This window comes from Phalacrocorax carbo, chromosome 8 (assembly GCF_963921805.1).
Source record: "Phalacrocorax carbo chromosome 8, bPhaCar2.1, whole genome shotgun sequence".
Lineage (NCBI taxonomy): Eukaryota > Metazoa > Chordata > Aves > Suliformes > Phalacrocoracidae > Phalacrocorax > Phalacrocorax carbo.
The window spans coordinates 44,813,986-44,828,299 of NC_087520.1; the positions used below are offsets into that span (position 1 = coordinate 44,813,986).

Here is a 14,314-nt window from a genome sequence, read left to right on the forward strand (position 1 = left end):
GGGTTTTTTTAACAGGTGAAAAGAGCATTATTCCTTTATGTACCTAAAGCTAAAAGGAAAAGATTTTTTTTCCTCAACCCTTCCAGAAAAAGATTCCTTTAATACAAAACCAAGTAGGGAGTATCGTAGCCCGAAAGGAGGCTTCCAGAAAGGTGTGAGCATAGAAAACAGAAGCTCGTAGCAGGAAGGAAATTGTAACATTAGCTACAGGCTCTGAGCACACACGCAGATCTGCATCACCGAACACGAACAGTGAGCAAAATAATCAGTGCCAAAGAACAAAAAACAACATTTGATCCTTGGCTATTCTCAAAATTCAACTGCAAACGCATCCTGCCTTAAGACAAATGAAAACCAAGGCACGATGGATGTATAGCAATTAACTGCAACTGCTATTTTTATTATTTTTAGTGTCTTGCTAGAAAACGAGCACTGCCCTTAGCCCTGAGACATCCTGTGGAAGCAGCCAGCTGCTTGCAAAAACCACTGAACATTATATTCTCCTCCTTCCCCAGTTTAACGTCTTACCCCGCAGCTTCAGAAGCTCCTGGCTCTCCTTCTCCCTCCCTTCCCATCCTCCTCCAGCTCCTTCCCCTCCAGCCAGCGCTTCCACCTCCCTCCCCTCCTGGCGGCGGTGCCGGTAGCGTGCCAGATGTCGGCCTGACCCCGTGGCCGCCGTTTCGGGTCAGTTATCGGGGTTACGGTGCAAAGGGAGCTCCGGTGGTGGTTCCCACCTCACCAGGCAGAGACAGGACGGCTCACCGCGCTAGCCACGGGGTCTGGGCACAGCTGGCAAATTCAGTTCCAGGCTGTTTTTTCCTGCTAATGAACTGCCAGCAGCGGAGCCCGCAGGAAGTTTGAAAGACTGTTCACGCATGCTGCAACGAAAGCCTTAGGCACCGAGAGCTGGGTAAGGTGACCCTTGACTATGTAAAGCATCAGTCATTTGCAGAAGTGTCACTTACTGCACGAGGGGAGCGGATGACCTGAATGTCTCCTGCAAGAATAATTGCACATTGAAGGCGAGGGCTGAAGTTTCTGGAGAAGGGATGCTGCTGTTTGCTGGGAGGGCGATGCCAGTACTCCAAGGGGGACTGTTCAAAAGACATCGGGCTGCTGCAAGGAGGTAGCAGAGGCAGCCATCAGGGAGCTCAATATGTATTTCAAATTAACCCAGACCCATTTTCTTGACCAAACTACACTCCTTGAAGGATGTGCCCCGATGAAGGGACGGCTCCAAGGCAATGGTATGCAGTTTGCTGGAAGGAAAGGGGAAAGCTTCAAGCCTGACATAAGCCAGGGCTCAGATTCCTCTATCGTACAGAGGCTGCACCGCAGATAAGGCTGCGTCAACTTTTCCATTTGAGCACTCTCCCCTCTAAGGTTTACAGTCAGAGTGAAAATGTTTTGGCCAGGTGGAAACTTAACATACAGGCTCCCGAAGCAGGGAGCTGCCCGTGTATATAAAACATTCCAGTGTTACTCGCCCAGACTTGGGTTTCTCTCCATCGGGAAAATCTCATCTTCCTCCCCATGAAATTCTTGCCATTCCTCCGCAGCAGGTAAGCTGTACCCTCCGTCAGGCTGCTCCTCTGCAGGAGAGAACCACACGAAGTGCCCCAGAACATCAAACAACCCCAGGTACTGAAACACAAATAGGTTAAACGTTAACCTAGGAGCTGAGAGGAAGGCATGCGACCGCAGCGCTGCGATCCTGCCCCAGCGCCGACAGCCCGGCTCCGGCGTGCAGCCTCCGTCACGGCTCCTGCCCAACGCCACCGGCCGTGCCCCGACCTCTCCCGCGAGCAGGAGCCGCCAGCATCCGCCGTGCGGTGTTTCTGGAGAGCAAGGCAGTTTTTGGACAATAAGGGTGTTTCTCACCTACAGAGTCCATCTGCCTGCAGGAAGGGGGGGCAAGGAAAGCAAAGTGGAAGCCAGCACCTGGGCCCCACGTCGCCGTGCTGGAAAGCGGGCAGGTCATCGCTCTCCCCGCCGACACATGCGCCGCAGGCTCCTCCAGACATATTTTCCTGGTTTTGCGTTACGGCAGAGCACGAGGCAGCGCACCCAGCTCGCAGGCTGCCAGCTCGCGCCCGCTTGGCGGCTTATTTTTGTGTATGTCGAACTATGAAGATGCTCCATTTCCAAGGAAAGCGCCGGAGGAGCCCGGCTCCCCCGCGGCCCCCCAGGCCAGGGGGCTGCAGGCACCGGTCCCGCGCCTGCTCCTGCTCCGTGGGCGGGTGCAGCACCCAGCACCCAACGCCACGCGCCGGGGAAGTTTCGGTGCTGTTGACGTGCATGGGGGATGGGGAGGTATTTCGGTACCAGCGAGCGGCACAGCCCTCCCTCCCGCATGCTTCACTGCAGTTATCCCTGAAGACAGAAAAATTTGTGCTTGTTTTTCTGCTGCTGCTGAGCAGCTACGAAATGTCTCCCGCCACGGAGAGCCTGAATAAATCCCAGCTCCTGAAGCAGCATCTGAAATCAGCTTCCCTCCAATCTCCATTACAAGTTCAAACCTTGAATTTACTGAGGCCTGAGTGAAAGCAACGTTTGTGTTTGTTTACCGGCCACAGAAGAGCTCCGAGTGCTCACAGTTTATCACATTTACCCAACAGATACATTCTGGGGAGCTTCTTGGACTGGCCATGACTTATCACAAATTACCGGTCACAAACTTTTCCTCCCGGTCCCTGCGAAAGCCCAGGGACCCGTCCCTGGACGGCCGGGCAGGCCACCCACGCACACGGTGCTTCCAGCAGCCTTTCGGGAGCGCTTGGGTTTCTCCGTTTCCAAGTTCAAAAGGAAATAAAAACCCAAAACCCAGAAAGGATGAAAACAACGTGATTTTTTAAAATTCTTCCTCTGTTAAATCTTGCAGTGCTGGACCGAGACACAGCAGCTGTCGCCGGGGAAGCCCCCTTGCAGGCTCCGCGGAGGGGTGGAGGCTGTGTGGAATCTGGAAAACCTTCCCCCGTTACCTTTGGTGAATTTAAGATTCGCTGCTGTACGTCAATGAAGCAACTTTGTTCTTTCTGGAGGGAACAGACAGATTGCAGGAGAAAACTATATCCCAACTGCTGCCAAATTCCACAGATTTAGTTATTAGGAGGCAATTAGGAACCATTATTAACACTTCCTACTACGCTAAGCTCCATTTGCACCGACCGCATCTCTGCGCCAGCCCGGGCGCCTCTGACGGAGCGGCACTCCGGCTCCAACGCGCACGTGGCATCACGTACCGAAAACTGTGTCTTCCCGCTCGCTGCCTCCTGGGCCCCTTTCTCCACAGATGTATTTAATGCAGTTGTCTTATAAAATAAAATTGCAAGTAAAAATACAGAGATTAAAAACAAGGTGGGGGGGGGTGGGGAGTAAATAAAAGCGCGGCTGCACAAAGGAAAAACAATTTTGCTCTTGTTTTTTAACTCACAATCAACATCTGAGCTATTCAGGAAACTGGTGCGCTGCCCTCCAACCAACTTCAATTAGGGAATTCAAAAGCAGTCAGACAAAAGAATGCCTGGGAGTTACTGCACCGCACAGAGATATTTTTAGCAAGAGCTGGGAGGCTGTTTGTGGGACACTGCTTCGCTTCTACTGCATTTCAGCCTTTGTATTTACATTTGCAGGACAGTAAGATTTACTAGGTCAGAGGGAAAAAGAGGGGAGCAGCAACGTAAGTGATGCGAATCATTTTGCTTTCCGATACTCTTGGAAGGTATTTCAGCAAAAGCTGATGGAGACCACAGGGAAACAGAACAAGATTTGCCTCCATCTGCTTCGAAAACCATCTTTCAGCAGAAATATCGAGTCACTCCTTTTAAAAGGGTGATGTAAACTAGCAAATGCCGCCCCTGGGAAGGCCCGTACGCCCCACACGCCCCGGCAGAGCGGCCGTGCAGAAAGCGGGGCTGCCTTCGCCCACAGCAAAGCTGCAGCCGAAGCCGTCTGGTGACCTCTCCCCATCCCCTGGTCACCAGATGGATCCACAAACGGCACAGCGGCGACGCCAGCGCCGGGGCGGGCTATCGGCACAGTCGCCCTAAGACACCCCACCCCCCCGTCCCGACCCCGCGGCCATAAACGCCGTTCAGATCTGCACTCCCGAGCGCAGAAGTGCCCGACCGAGCCCCAACGAGCCGCTTCTGTTTTTCAGAAGCCATTTCCTAAAAATGACGAGCTGCAGCCACCGCCCCCCCGCGGGCTCGCCAGCGCCGCCGGGGAGGTGCGCGCCGAGAGCTGGGGGGTGAAGCCCGAAGCCCCGACCGCGGTGCGAGCGCGGCGGCGCAGGGCTGGTTTTGGGGAGCCGGCGGGCGCCCCGCCGCCTGCGCTATCGGCATCGCTCCTCCAGCGCAGCCCCCTCTTCCGCTCCCTCCCACCACTGCGGCAGCGCAGATGGCAGCAGCGTGACCTCGCTGTTCCTGCCTCCTTGTTTTGATCCTGCAGTCTTGATTGTTCAGGCTAATCCCACACTCCCAGCCTTGGCTGCCAGCCAGGACTGTTATTAATGGCACAAAAGCTTCTCATTCCAGCTACTTCTACATCCGCTAATGCTGTTGTTCCCTTCTCTCGCTCCCCCTCTCGCCACATTACAAACTGGAGCTGGAATATATTTTACAAGGGGAGGGGGGGGAGGCGGAAAAACACCCTCTCTGATCGTCCTTGCACGCCGAAGGCTTTACCAAAACCATACAGGAAAGGCTCATCAGCTCCAGGAATAATTACTGATGCCAAAGCTGTAAGACCACCCTGCTCATCCAGCGATCGGCTCAAGCGATAAACAGCACACGGATGTGGGGAGTTCCCAGCCATCCCCGAAGGAAGCCCAGGATCCCAGGCAGAAGAACGCACAGCTGCCTGCAGGGCCCGAGGGAAGGGCTCTGCTGCCCAGGGCAGGGGGGTACCAATGCTGGCCGGAGGGCCGCGGACGGGCAGCACCGCGGCCACAGGGGCACGGCACCCACCTGCTCTTCAGGCTCGGCTGCCTCGCTTGGGGAACCTCCTGCTTTCCTGCCCTATGCAACAAATACTACGTTAAATAACCATAAAGCTCCCGTTAGAAGTACGCACTCAAAGGCGGCTTCGAACTGATTCCTATTTAGCCCCTCACGTGCCAATCTTTTATGGCAGGTTGTGTCTCCCTCTGCAAGGAAGCCGAAGTCCCCCGTGCAGGGCCTGAGAACCGAATTCGGGTAGGTCCCCTCTGCCTGGTGAGGGCTTTGCACAGACCACACCGACTGCTCAGCTGCACCTCGCCCGCCCCAGTGAGAGGGGAAGGGCTGGAGCCCTGTGGCAGGAATAACCATGGGGCGAGGTTGGCCTCACCGACCAGGGGGCTGCGGCACGATATCGGGGCGCAGGTCCCGTGTCAGCTCGACCTGCTTGGACCCGGGGCTGGTTTGGGAGGGGAAGGGACGAGGATATTCGTCAGGGCCTTGTGATCCATCAGAGATGAGCAAGCCATGCCCACCAGGCACAAACCCCACGGCGGCTGAAGGGACACGGCTCGCAGCGACTGCAGCTGCAACGCTTGCCCAAGGTTTGGTCGTGAGTCAGCCCAGCAGGGCAGGTCCTCAGCACCGCACTCGCCACACCGAGGGCCACCAAGCTGAAGGTTGACGAGGTTTATAGTCGCTTTAAACTGCAAACCCAGCAAGATGTATGTGTCCCTGAGACCCTCCCGTGGGAGCAACCCCACCTTCCCGTGCAGCCGGGGCCAGCGTTGCAGGTGCTGGGAGCAAAGTGCGCAGGGAACGTCGTGTTGGTGCCTGAAGAAACCTGCCCGGTTTTCAGCTCAAGCTGTCGTCCTGGTGAGATGATTCACCACCCTGCCCTCGCTACTTGCGGAAATGCAGGAAAGGAGAAAAGCAGCTACGGGAACATTTCTTCTGATTAGGAAGGTCAGTACATTTTTAATAAAGGGCTCTTTAAAGATAATCTCATTTCAGTATTTACACATGTTAAAGAGGTTACAGAGATCAAGATGTAATGAAGTCAAGGAGAGGACAATAAAAGCGTGGCTGGGATACTGCAGTGAGCGCGTTGGTTTGGACCACAGGAGGGCTGGAGCAGCAGGACACACCCCCCACGTACCCCAGCCCGGGAGGATGTTCTGGCACCGGGAATAACCGGCTGCTGTTCACTCCTGAACCACCAGTAGCAGGTTTCTGAATGCAACCGGTATCTCCAGCTTCTGTTTTTCCTTAAATACAGCACATCGCCCTGCCTCGACGGCGAGCCCCTGGCACCTGCCCGCTCCTCCCCGGGCACACCGCTGGCACGCTCGGTCTGACAGGCTCGTGCAAGCACTCGCGCTCTCCCCGCGAGCCAACGCACGCCACCTCCCACCCCATCCGACACAAACATCTTCAAACGCCGCAGCAGCTTGTACTATAGGCAGAGCCCTTGTTTACCAGCACGCAGGCCTAATTTAAACTCCTGAAGTCATCTCCAGCCTTTCGCTATAGCAACCCCGGCAAATCTTCCCACTGTAATATGTGCAGAGCAGCTTTGCATCGGAGCTCTACCTTGGCTGAGGTTAAATATGACTTAAATATCTGCCAGCAGCTCCCGGAGAGAGCAGTGGAGTTTCACAGAAACTCTGCTCTGAAGGCAGAGCTCCGCATGGCTCTTCATGTGCCACAGATTAACCCTCGAGGAATTAAAAACTCTCCTGAAATGCTCGATTCCCGCTCCTCCGGGTCTTCGGGAAACCTGCCCTCCCTCTCCTCTGCTCTACGCGCACTGGGTTTCTGCAACGTGCACAACATGCCGTTTGCTTTACGAGAATTCAGTGCAGTGGTTCGGGCACGGGGGGATGCACACGCCAGCTCTGTGAACAGCACATGAGGTCACCGGGAAGAGAAAGTTTACGTCAAGTTTGGAATTTTTTCCCTACTGTACGAGCAAAGATTTTGGTGCCTGTTCAAAGCTACCGTGTTTCATTGCAGAGGGTGCAAGAGACTTTTGTAGAAGTATTGAATAGTCGCAAGATCAAGCAGAACAAAAGGAAAAATATATTCTGAGGGAGATGTTACTTCTAGAGGTCAAATGGCACTTGAAGTCCCCGTCAAGTAACTTTCAACTGAGGTTGCACAGAACCAGGAGGAAGCGGGGAAACCAGCACGGGCTGCCAGATCACGGGGGGGACAAGGCAAAGGTATCCAGATCCACAGGTAGTTTGCACAGCTGCGTCAGTAATAGGCAGGTTGGAGTGCCCTCGTGAAGCAACTGGACTGTAAGAAGTAATTAGTGGAGCAGGCAAGAGAGTCATGGAGATGAGGGAGAGAAGTCAAAAAAGAACAACAAAAATAGGAAAATATTTCAAATTAATAAAATTGTTTTCAAAGCCAAAAGGACTTGCTGCAGTCGTCTCAGCGAACAGCCCAACAGGCGACAGAACTCCCCTGAGTTAATTCTCTTTGCATTTGCTACAGAGACAGACCAACTCCAGCAGATATTTTGAAACCATGAGAGTATTTAAAGGGAAGCCCAATACCCTAATATTTAAGGGACGTGACGTCTGCTACAGCCACACGCTAAGCTATTCTCATGCTAGGAACCCTCCCAGTAAATCTGGTGCTTTATTTCGCAGTTGAATTTCTTTAGCTTCAACTTCCAGTGGGCAGGTACTTTTGCTCTGTTTTTAAAAAGCATCCCGGAACAAAGCAAGCAGGATGGCTGTCAGGCAAGGTCGGCCCAAAGCCTGCGGGCAGCAGATGTTTAGAAGGCGAATATACTCCCCAGCACCCCGCCCAGGCTCCGGCAGTCAATAACGGATGGGCTTCCAACCCATCAGATGCTCTCAACTTTCTCCTTGCTAAGCTAAATAGCTTGGTGTTTCCAACCCCTAATGCATGAAATGAGGGAGCCCCATTCAACCAACCAGCTTCTTCTTTTCTTTTTCAAGTAAAGACTATGTTAATCTCATTAGCTACGCTACTGCAAAGCCAGTCTGTGAGTCGGTCCCATCTACGACCCAAGTAATCTTCAGCAGCTCCTGTAACGCAGGGAGCACTCTGACCCCAGGCGTACTGGGGAATGAGAAATGTTACTGGTTTTAGGATAAACCCGACCTCATGGTGCCAGGCCAGCGAAAACAGCGGTGGCCCGGGGACAAAGAGCAACCCTTCTATCATATCCCAACGCTACAGAGCGTTGTTTCCAGGTGAGCCGTGCCCGCCGCTGGCCTTACCCAGCCCTTGGCACCAGTCTCTCGTCCTCCCTGGTTCCAGCACACCCACACCTCAAGAATTTCCCCACGCCACACCTACGCCTACTTGCCAACACACACCACAGCCTCAGCCACCCCCAGTCCCACATGAGTCTCTCCTGCACGCGAGTAACAGCAAGTATCAGCTGACGTCTGCTGAGCTCTCCTACTGCTGTAAAATTACAGGGCTCAAATAACAAAACACTGAGGGTCTCCCGAGTGTGCTGGGGCATCATTTGGAAATCACTGCCTTGACGCTTGCATGTAACATCACCAGGATTTAGGGCACCTTTTGGCGAGAACCCAAACCAGAAATCCCAACCAGTGCAGAGTTTAGTTCAGCCACGACCCAGAACAACAGGAGCACTCCCGTTCTGTGACCCCAAACAAATTCACATGGGAAAACATCGCGTTTAAGATGCGAAGAGTCACATGATGGCAACACACCCACACAAAACGCTCAGGCCTGCGCCTGGGTAAGGAATTTAATCACCAGTTTCTGCTTTCCCACAGGAGCCAAGGCACCACCTCTGTCCAAAGCACTGGGTCACCGTTTCTCCGACGCTTTAGACCTGGCACGTGAGGCTCTGGAGATGAAGAGAAGCTGTGGCTGCTGCCCTGGAGGACGGCAGTACCAGTACTGCACCGGGGACATGCGGACAAGGGGGGTGAGGATGAGGAAGGTGGTAAAGCCCTCTCCGAGGGCAGGAGCGCCCATGTCTGCACACACAGAGCCCCTTCAGAAGACAGGCAATGGCCCAGGGCAGGGCCACAACGGCCAGGAGGGATGCCCCGATGGGGCCACGCTTCCAGCAGCAGTTTTCTGGTGGGTGCAAGGAGCCTCACGGCAAAGGTCTCCCCCCGCGAGGGGCAGCCGGGGTCCCCTGGGAGGAAGCACCATCACTGATGTCCCCTGCGGCTCCGTGGGCAGGGCAGAAACCGGAGCAAGTACCACAGGTGCCTGCAGACAGCGTGGCAAGAGGGGAACCGGGCCATCCACGGACCATTCTAGGCCGGGTTTTAAAAAAACTCATCCTTGCCCAGACCACTGACATTAATTCTTGTGAGCTTATTGGGTTGTTTAGAGCTGACCACACAGACCTGGCAAGAACAAGTGAGGTTCCTGCTTCCCGGTACGTACAACCAAAGGGCACAAACACAGCAGAGGGAAAATCTGCGTGCTGCCCTTCACAAGGAGGCAGCAGCACTGACCAGATGGGCCTTTAAATGGGATTAAGAGGAAGACAGGTCCACAACATCCATCCCTTTCCTCCAGGGCTGGAAACTTGCCCTCCTTACATCCAAGTCTCCACAATGGGGAACCAACCTTTTGCTTTTACCCTCTTTGTTCTTCCAAGTCGCTTCTTCCCTCGTGTTTACCTTACAGACCTGCCACCTCCCTCTGGCCCACAATTCCTCCTTCTCTGGAAGGTCTCTGAGATGTACATTATACAAGATACACAAAAATAAATTGCTTTTAATCCTCCAGATTCTAGTGCTCCCAAACAAGGATCTTAAAGAGCTTTACAAACAATGGATTAAGCCTTAAGACTCCCCGTGAGGTAAGAAAGCGCCTCTCACAGAAGCCGAGGAAGGTGAGCGAGGCTGAAGGCTGCACAACGCAACTTTACCATCGCTGCAGAAGTGACCCGTTTCTATCGGCGCAAACGTAAGCGAGTCTATCGCTGATCCATCATCAGCCTCGCCACACCTTTGCCGTTGTCGCTCCAGACTCTGAAGCGGCTTCAAAACCACCGTACATCTCCCAAATGCCAACCGCTTTCTTTCCCACCTTCAAGTATCAAAACACTCGGCCCAAGACAAACCATCCCGCGGATGGCGGCAGCCGCTGGGTCCTGAAGCTGCGGACGCAAGGCTTCTTGGGATGCTACTAAGATTTTGTGACAACTAGCTTTCCTTAGCAGGCGCACGGGAAGCTTTCTCGGCGTGTATTTCGAGCAGCTCACCGGGCGCGATCCTACGGAGAAAGGCACCTTCTCGGTTTGCTCCTCAACGTTAAGATGACTTTGGGTCACACGCTCTGTAGGCTCAGACCGCGACCTATATTAATATGACATCATGTATTAGCGCATCCCGGTCTGTAAAGCCCTTATATTTCTTCCCAAATATATTTTGCATACATCTTGTAAACAAGCGTTACATCCTTTTGATCAGCGCCCTGCACGGAGCCCGGGGAGGGGGAGGAGACTTCCTGTTCCACTATTGCAATCGCGCTCAGCAACGTGCTGCGCTCAGCTCTTGCTGCCCCGTGAGCAATGATGAAATTTTCTATTTTGGTGGCTTTTTCTTCATATATTTGTAGCAAGTGGGCTGCGCTCTAGTCCAGCATTGCTGTTGATTCGAATCTATTTCTTTTTAATTCATTTTAAAGTGGCAGCATCTCCTTTTCATGCCAAGACGGCCAACCAAGAACCCTGTTCTCTAGCCAAACGTTTTCACGCTACCTGGCTTCCCAGTTTCCTTGCCGTTCGCCTGAAAGCAGACGTTTTTGCCAAAGAACTTGTTTACAGAAAAAATAGCCTCCTGTACGCAGTAAGGCACACCACCGTGTTTTCCTGCTATTGCTTATCTGCTGAAGATAAATCCGGTTTCTGCTTGCCCGCAGGCAATCAGCCAAATGCTCACCAGCTGATACCTCCCTGTACCTCGTGGCGACTTCACGTGCCCGAACCCGCGCTCCTCTCACGGCCGACCGCCTCCGAGAGGTACCGGCCGTACCACGGCACCAACGCCAGCGCTGACACAAAAATACTCCGTCCTGCTTCCAGAGACACGACACCAGTTGAAGCTGCAGAGGGCTGATTATCTTCCTCCCTCTGGAAAGAGCAAACACCCGCAGACTCCAGCGGCCACCGGCAGTAACTACTGTGTAAATGGTTAAAGGCTTGTGCTCTCTTGTGACTCCAGCTCACCACTTCCATGTCCTCCCTTTGCCAGCTCATAGGAGGAGCTTACAAAATCAGCACGCTGTAGGCAGCCTAGCTGCAACACAGGAATGTTATGTAGTCGGTTACTAACACAGTGTTTTGCATATTGTGTTTCAAACACTACATGCTTCTACATGTTCAATGTCAACAAGGGGAAAATACTGTCAGACCAAAATGAAGTCTTCCTAATATGAGTTATTAGCTATGCAGCAGGCTACCAGGTGCACTGCGAAGACCCCGCAGGGATATTCCTGCATTCATTTCAGCCCCTTCCTTTTGAGAACAATCTCGGTTCTTTTTCTAACGATTTTCCTCTAGCTGAGATCAGCGTGCTTCTCAGCTCTGCCCGCTGCGGCTTCCACACGATCTGCCACCGGGACGGGGAGTGTTCGGACAGAAACGCCTCACGTCGGTCCACGAGACAAGCAGCGAGGACCTGGCAGATTTAGGATACCAAGCAGGGAGGAGAAAGAAACGCAGCATAGATTCTTCTGCGTTAAACCACTTCCAAGTTTAAGGGAAAGCAATTTTTTTCAACAAACAGAACATATTACATGAAACTGTGGGTGTGCTACTCTTACAGATGCTCTATGTGAACCAAAATTTGCTGAAATTATTACAGAAACATTCCACAATCTCCCAAAATAAGCATCTTTGTGTATCTTTGCCTGGTTAAATTATGAAAAAAACCTGCATAGTGGAGCACAGTTTCCATTTCCTCGCACACTCCTACCAGGGCTGTGCTTACAAGTAAATGCACCGACCTTTTCTCAAAGAAATCAGTGTTTGCTGTTCCTTATAATTTGCAGAATTTTGGCTCGCTTCCACTTCACCCACTTTTGAATACGACGCTCCCCACCCCCACACAACTGTTCCTTTCTGAAGGATGACAGGCTACCCAAAAAAATAACGGCAGCGCTGGAGCTCCTCGTTCCCTCCTGGATAGCATCGCTCCAGCGGCAGACAAGGAGCACGGGGAATTGTGGACCAGCCTGTTGCGGGCAGCACCTCACCTTACTTCAGCGTAACAAATTTCTCCGATAACGGCACTTTTCCAGCACTCCCCTCACGCCAGATTTTCTATACGCTCGTTTGAGGCACGTCTTAATGCTTTATTATTTTCCTATCAAAAATTGGACCTCAAATCCCTTACGAAGGGCACCGCGGTTACTAGAAGGATCACCCCGCAACCTTGCTCTCTTTTTCCGTCACTGCTGATGTGGTACACAAAGAATGAGATTTTTCAATTTGTTTTGTCCGTGAGCCAAAAATTCCTTTTAATGGACTGAATATGGTGCCTGTGCTAGTCTCTCACCGCTCCAGCTCAACTCTCACAACAGTCACTGCCTACAACGCCGAGTTGGCCTCCTTTTGCAGGAAAATAAGGCCAAACCAGCTTGAAAGCACGTTTGGAATCTGGAGATTAATTCCATGTAAACTAATGCATTCAAACCTCTTTGTACGGCTTCAGAAAGGGCTGTCTGATCCCAGCGAGAAGTAGGGCAGCGCATACCCGTGCCGTACGATGGGGAGGCAGGCAGAGCTGCCTCCATTTTGAAACTCTTTACTTAAGCTCACAACCATTGCTAAGGAAGGGGCCTGCCCCGGCGAGCCGGCCCCGCTGCCGCTCGGCCACCTGCCCGCCCCACAGAGCATCGCACCCGCTGCCCGGGCACAGGACGGGGGGCGAGGGGGAGCCTGCTGAAAAGGCCTGCGGGGAAACAAAGAGGTGCCGGAGCCGGCGGGAGGGCAGGGCGGCGGGTCAGGAGGCGGGAGGGCTCCCACGGGAGCCTCTGCCTGGGACCCGGAGCTTTTGTTCGGTAGAAAATGCCGGGAGAAACAAAGCCCGGCGAGGCCGTGGGGCTGCCCTGCGATGCAGGGCACGCTGCTCCCGGGGGTCAGCCCGCCGCGGGCAGCAGGACCTGGTCCCCCAGCCCGCGCTGCCGGCTCCTGCCTGCTGCTGCCTGTGCTGCAGCACTCCCTGCTTCTCTCCACCATCTCTCTCTCTCTGGGAGATAAATTATTCAGAATGAAACCATTTTAAACTCTGTTGGGATGCTGAGCAAAGCTAAGATGGGTGGTGCTGCAGAGGAAGCTGTCAGGGACATGACCAGAAACCAGGTCTTCCTCACACAGGAGGTTAACAAGTGCAATTACAGCTGATCCCGCCTCGAACCCAACACCACACAGCGCTCTGAAACAGCTGAACACAAAGCTCTGCGAGCACCCCGTCACACCCACGGACCCAACACCAACTTGAGCGCAAGGCCCAGGGACCTGCCATGCCAAGTCCATTCATGGGAAGCTCCCACAAAGCCACCCCATCAGCCGTGTCTGAGTACTAAATACCCTTTTTCCTGTATTTTCTTCCTGCTGGCACGGTATAAAGCAGCAGAAAGAAGGGCAGCTGAGCAGAGCATGGTTTGCACAGTGACCTTCGCATGCCAGGACAGCCTGGTGAGCACCGCCTCACAGCCGTCACACATCCAGATGTGCTTCACGGATGCTCCCGCAGACCCACCTCTGCAGCTGTTCTCCCCCGCAGGGACGGGAGATGAAAGCACGGATGGCACATGGACTGACCGCCGCCAAATTCCTCCTGGGTGACCAGGCACACCCAGGCTCCCAACGCTGGGGCCTGCTGTCACAGTTAGGTGGGAGGAGATCGCTCCCACCAGAGAAAGGCAGGGCCAGGCTGCGGGGTGACCCAAAGCCAACACCACACTACGCTGCTGGGAGGACTGGGCCACCCTGCAGAAGGAAACGGGCAGCACAGCAGCGGACAGGAGCCCTCCCACTGCCCTCCTGCAGTGGGATGGGTCCCCAGAGAGGCCTCCCGACCACCCACTGGACTCGAGACCCACCCTGAGCTTCCTTCCACGAGGAGTGCACGAGCAGGACGCTCTGCGACGGGCTGTCTGAAATGCTGCACGTGGCCAGCAGCGGTTTGCAGCACCTTAGACACGAGCACCAGTAAGGTACTGGACACGGGGCCCCACCATACAGATGTATTCGGGTCAAAAAGGAGAACATCAACAAAAAGGTAGTCTGGAGAAGAAGGGGTTTTGTTTTGTTTTGAAACGAGGAGACAAAATAATTCAATGGCCTGGAAACTATTCTACATTAAAAGTCACTATAGCACTAAAAACCC

The 14,314-nt window shown here is 53.6% G+C and overlaps 1 protein-coding gene across 4 annotated transcripts in view; it reads right to left on the reverse strand.

Moving 5' to 3' along the window:
• The window catches only part of ANKRD11 (ankyrin repeat domain containing 11), a 158,530-nt gene that overhangs the window by 75,075 nt on the left and 69,141 nt on the right, over window positions 1-14,314 (reverse strand). The window lies entirely within an intron of this gene.